The sequence below is a fragment of the Musca vetustissima genome, unplaced genomic scaffold, assembly GCF_032173495.1.
Source record: "Musca vetustissima isolate MV318-11 ecotype Yass unplaced genomic scaffold, APGP_CSIRO_Mvet_v1 utg20894, whole genome shotgun sequence".
Classification (NCBI taxonomy): domain Eukaryota; kingdom Metazoa; phylum Arthropoda; class Insecta; order Diptera; family Muscidae; genus Musca; species Musca vetustissima.
The window spans coordinates 1-6,559 of NW_026879777.1; positions in this window are offsets into that span (position 1 = coordinate 1).

Below are 6,559 nucleotides of genomic sequence, written 5' to 3' on the forward strand. Positions count from 1 at the left end.
GATAAATTAATATTAGTTCAGATGTATAATTACTTTCGATGCGATAGCTCCAAATCCACGCGAAATTTTGAAAGTTTATATAGCCTATATTATTTCCCTCGGATGGCATGATACCGGTAAAAATCTCAGTAAAATCTGTGCAACGGTTTTTGAGTCTAGAAAAATAAAACATTTTTTATTTCCTACATGTAGATTATTTAAGTGTAACGGAGAGTGCATTTCCACCATCTTGTCTCGCTCATATTTTAATGAAAAAATGTGTATTCACACCAACCATATGCAGATACATTTTGAAGGCGTTATCTGTAAACATTCTTAAGATAGGTACGTTTACTATTGTTGCTATAACTCCGCATTCACGCGGAATTTTAAAAGTTTATATAGCCTATGTTACTTTCAGAGCATGCCCCGATATACAGTGTAAATCTCATTAAGATCTGTTCAGCAGTTTTGGCGTCTATCGGTAACATACAAACAAACTAATTTTTTATATTTTATATATAGATAATATATATAATTGCGTTATAAGTGACTGACTGATCATCAACGCCCAGACGTCATTGTTATAGTTCTAAATTTCAAAATAATAGCTTTATTAAATCTGAATTTATTAAAGAACCTTCTCCTGTAAAATTTCAAATTTGAGGGTTACGTTTTTTTTTTTTTTTTTTGGCGAATGTGGCTCGACTTGTTTTGTTTCACTCACCTGGTACGATCCTTGGGTTAAAAAACGCAACGTTTCAATGTTTCCACTGAAAGTTCAATCCTTTGTCGGTCAGGAATCCTCAGGGGCATATACAAGAAATACTTGTTAAGAACGATTCATTTGGGGAAGTGGATAATGCACTTGGGCGGAAACATTTTGAGAGCTTTGAATATTCGGCCGTTGCCCTCAAGAACGAATGTAGTGAGATTAAGTTGGATGCCCTCAAACTGAAAGATGGGAAAAACTCAAACAATCACAGAAGGTATCCACGACTGAATGAATGAGCGAAGTCTATTTTGATTTCTCGTTTACACGATTAAAAAAAATTGATCAAAATATAACTATAGTCTTATAGTCCCCCATATTAAAATTGTTCACCCTCCAATAGGTTGTTTCTCCACCAATGTCACGGAATTTCAAATGTGCCTAAAATCTTCTCATAGACCTATATGAGATCAATACTAATAGATCGAACTATATTTAAAATTGTGAAATGAAATCTCCAAAATAACAAAAAGTAGAAGTACCAACAAATATACGCACATGTGCTGCATTTCGAGTTTGCTCGAATGTGAAACATTTTCCCACATTTCGTGTGCTCCATTCCGAATACCCAAAAAAATATTGAGAATATAATTCGAGGACATAGAGCCCTGTAGATTGAAAAATAAATGCGATTGTACGTATTTTTCTGATGACATGCAAGTTAAATAGAAATACAGAGTTAAAATTTAACTTGTTTTTACAACATTTAATTAAAAAAGACAGTATTCAGATTAGCTTTTCTATTAAAATTAAACAATATAAAAAGGCTTCATTTATTAAGAACAGCGTGTGATAGTAAATACTAGAATTTTATGAGCTCGATATGCAGACATGACAGATTATTTAAAAAAAATACATTCCTATGCGCAGCAAATGTTTTACTCGGACCTATAGTGATAATATGTATTGAAAATATTCCTTGAATCTGAGGTTTTCAATCCCATAACTCGCGAAATATGAACATATTGCATATAATTTAAATGCATTTTTATAAAATAATGTGTTCTTATCAATATCTTAAAATATTGGTAATAAATAGTATGTTCGTGGAATCTGTGATCGTGGAAATGTAAAACAATGGATAAAAATATGTTAAAGCCAACAAGTTTTTTTCTGGTCTTTCCTGATTTGTGGCTAAACTACACAACGCACGCACATGGGTTCAGTGACTAAGTTGAAACCCCATGGACAATGTGATTCTAATGTATGATTTTTCGATATATGCCGTGATCATATCGGATGCTGACAGAACGGATGCTAATATTTTGCAGCCGAATATTCGGTGTTTTTTGAATTGTCTTATAATCAGGACGCGAAACCAGATAATGGGCCAAACTGATTATAGGATTGATTTCAGCTAATTTCAACGAATACGCGGACTGCGTGCTTTTTAATTTTGATCATTTTCGCGGTTTTCAACAGATTTTTTTTAATTTAATATGGGCGATACTTATTGAGCAGAAAATCTCTCTACTTAAAATTATCAATATTAGCCCAAGTATTCGGGTAATTGTGTGTTCTGTTTATAACTTTAAAGATATTGAGAAACGATTAGACATAACCACCATATAATGGTACCACTTGATTTGGTACTTTAAGGAACCACATGATCCTATGGAACTATTTTTTTTATTATTTTCAAACAAAATAATATGGGTTATTGATCTTATAATCAGTTTTCCCTGAATAGACACGAACTCCATTAAGAATGTCTTTTGATTTTCTATCCTTGCATTTGACCCAAAATGTACGTGCATTCTATGGAAACCTTGTGCATACAATGATCGCGTATAAATTCAATGATATAGTTTTCAATTCTTTTTTGTATTCTCTCATAAAATAATTTCATTACAATGTCAATTCAATTGAAAAAAATGAAATGTTTTGAAAATTTTTCAATAATTGACAAATGTAGGCTTAAGGGAACCCCACCCATTCTCGATTTTAATTTTTCAAGATATTCAATGGGCTGGTAAATCAATACCAATGCTTGTTAAGGTTTGTAACTTTGCACATATATAATTGAAGATTTAAAAGAGAAGAAAAATAATTTACAAAAAAATTTTGTTGTTTTTTGTAATTAAAGAAAAGTCCTTATTTTTGATGGCGGGCATGATAAATCCTCACTGAAACATCGGAATCCTCTGCCTCTCGTATGATTATTGTCTTCACACTAAAATTAACAAAATGGCGGACCTTTGAAAAAATATTTTTGGAAAATCGCCGATTTTTGACCAAAAACCAAGTTAAAAAATAAGGAAGGTCGTCACCGATTAGCTTTATCCTAGTTCATACGATAGCTACACACTCACAGAGAAACGTGTAAAAATTTGGAATTGATTGGGTTATTAGTTTTTGAGTTATCGTGACCGCCATTCGCAAAAGAGAAAAACGCGTTTAAAGTTTGAGAAACCCTTTAGCCGTCACTTGATGCTGACACAATAAATCGGATATATTTCCAATAGTTTCTTGAGATTTTCACTTGAAATTTTGTAGGAACATTCTTGAATTAGTATAGATCGAATGGGGTGGTCCCCTTAAAGGAATGATACGCCATCAATATTCGCCCAAAATATCGCAAAATAACAACTACGACGTGGTGCTATCAATATAGCTTGATACTAAATTCGTGGAAATGCAAATAGTCTGCATAATATATTTTGCAAAATTTTCGCGATTTTCAAATTTTTTCGTTCAGCCGTTTTCGAGTTTTAGCGAGACTAACGAACAGCAATTAATTTTTATACCCTTCACCACACTGTGGTACAGGGTATTATGTCTTTGTGCATATGTTTGTAACAGGCAAAAGAAGTCGAGATAGACCCATGGTTCCTTTTGAGAATATGCATAGAATCACTCTCTGAGTCGATTTATGCATGTCCGTCCGTCCGTCTGTAGATGTTAAATTGTAAACAAAGTACAGGTCACATTTATGATCCAATTTGGATAAAATTTAGCACAGTTCACTTATTTGGCCCAAGGACGAACCCTATTGAATTTGAGAAAAATCGGTTCAGATTTAGACATAGCTTCCATATATAGTTTCGTCCGATTTGAGGTAAATGGGGCACCAAAGTCCCTCTATATCTTTCGATTTGCACGAAATTTGGCACAGAGTACTGAATTAGGTCCAGAACGATGTGTGCCAAGTTTCGAGAAAATAGGTTCAGATTTAGATATAGCTCCCATATATAGTTTCGTCCGATTTAAAGTAAATGGTGCACCAAAGTCCCTATATATTATTCGATTTGCATGAAATTTGTCATGGAGTACTGAATTAGGTGCAGAATGATGTGTGCCAAGTATATAGCTCCCATATATAGTTTAGTCCGTTTTAAGGTAAATGGTGCACCAAAGTCCCTATATATCGTTCGATTTGCACGAAATTTGGCAAAGAGTACTGAATTAGGTGTGTGCTAAGTTTCGTGAAAATCTGTTCAGAGTTAGATATAGCTCCCATATATAGTTTTGTCCGATTCTATGTAAATGGTACACCAAATTTCCTATATACCTTTCGATTTGCATGAAATTTGGCACAGTACTGAATTAAGTCTAGAATGATGTGTGCTAAGTTTCGTGAACATCGGTCCAGATTTAGATATAACTCCCATATATATTTTCGTCCGATTTAAGGTAAATGGGGCACCAAAGTCCCTATATATCTTTCGATTTGCACGAAATTTGGCATAAAGTACTGAATTACTGAAATTACTATAACATTGTGTGTGTCGAGTTTTCTTGAAATTGGTTCAGATTTACATATAGCTCATATATATACTTTCGTCCGATTTTAACTAAATGGTGTACTAAACACCCATACTTAGGTCGATTGGCAAAACGTACTGAAATTAATATAAATTAATCTCGGGCAAGTTTCCTGAAATCGGTTCAGATTTACATATAGCATAGCATCCATATAATTTCGACCTATGAATGTTGATTGTAAACCAAATAATCAATGGGTGCTTGATTGATATTACATTTGAAACTCTGAAGCATGCCAAATAGCGTGCGTAAAGTTTGCTTAAAGTCTTTTTAAAAAGCATGGAAATGATTGCAGAATGGCATGTGTAAGGATTGATGTTAGTCGGTTTACTTATAGATAAAGATCGCATTTTTAAGTTTGTTCAATTTCATGTCAATGTTCCTTCGAAAAGACGACATCTGTAAAGATACTTTATGTATAATATCCCCAAAGTGGCCCAGTCCGACTTTACTACTTTCCTTACTGGTTATATATATATATATATATGTAGGTAGATATAGATTTTGTTTACTATTTGCTAAGAAATTCCCCAATTACAACAAATAGAAATTAATTTGATTTCATTGGAAATACAAGATCTAACCCCGCTATAACTTTTGTGTGCAGTATCCGAATTTGGGAATATTCCATATGTTTTCATTGACTTCAAAAAATTGTCCAAAATTCACATAAAGAAACATATTCAAAAGCTTAGTGAGCGAGATTTTATAAAATGTAAGACTTTACAAAATCTTAGGTAACAGCTCATCTAAATATGATACACGGCTAAGATGTTGTAAAAAATTCATATTGTAGGGGAGCTTTAGAGCTCTATATCTCAGTACTCTCAACAGATGTAAAAACTTTATGGCTGGTTATTGTCGTCTGATACTTAATTATAAAAATTAGTAGCAAAAAATATAATAAATCAGTGACATTATCGTCAATACAAGCACGTTTGGTCTTATATATGTAATTTCGAACCATAATAAAGGATTATTTTTAAAGACAAACTCAAAAACATTTTAAGGAAATAATATTGCACTATCTGTATATGGCCGAATGTACCCCCACTTCAAAATGCCGAATCCACTCCGAAGGTGCTTTTTATAGTTTTTCTTTTCATTTATTTCTATCTTTATTTCCATCAATCTTCTAAGAACATTATATTTTTAATTATTTTTATAGGAATGCACATTGTAATTAACTACTTTTTAATAATACTGTCTTAAAGATTAAACGTTTTTATACACGAAATACTAACGAAATGGAATGCAAATATTACAAAAACATCTGTAACTAGAGATTTCAAACTTTGCGGCAGTTATTTATTTTGATATTCGATACCTATGTATCGAAGCTATCGAAAACGCGATTGCCGAATGTGCCCCGATGCCGAAGGTGCCCCAGTCTCCCCTACATCTTATTAATTATTCTTCATATATTGCTTTTAAATAATATCTTTCGAAGGTGGTGTCTTAATGTAGGATCCACTACAAATCTGCATCGCATAGGTCAGTTTTGTTTTGGGACCTTAAACACAAACATTCAAAAAACATGACTGAGAATATATTTCTGCTCAGAAGTTAGAAACAATACACTATTATGAGTAATCCACTCTATTTGTCCTTTCGACATCAACCACAATAATTTCATCCACCAAACAAGTATCCTTTGCCTACTTGAAACAACAAACATGTTGCCCTCACTCGTTTTAATCATTTACTTCAAAATGTAGACCCTTATGACCGAAGCCCTGTTAGAGTAACAAAATTAGTTTCCTATGCTTTGCTGCGTTTCACATACAATGAGCTTTAAAGTGTGTATTACCCTCGTCGTTCTCACTCACACTCTCTCTCGATAGTCGAACATTATTACCATGTTGATGGTGTTTGAGTCCTTCATTGTTGTCGGTCGGTTGTAACAATAAGACGATTTACAAGGCAACGGATACGCTCGTATACTCACATTGTCAAAGGCTGTTATTGGTAAACCGTTTTGCACGCCAAAGGGGAATATGGACAAAGGGAGGTCAGTGTAACTATTTAATTTAAGATTACCGC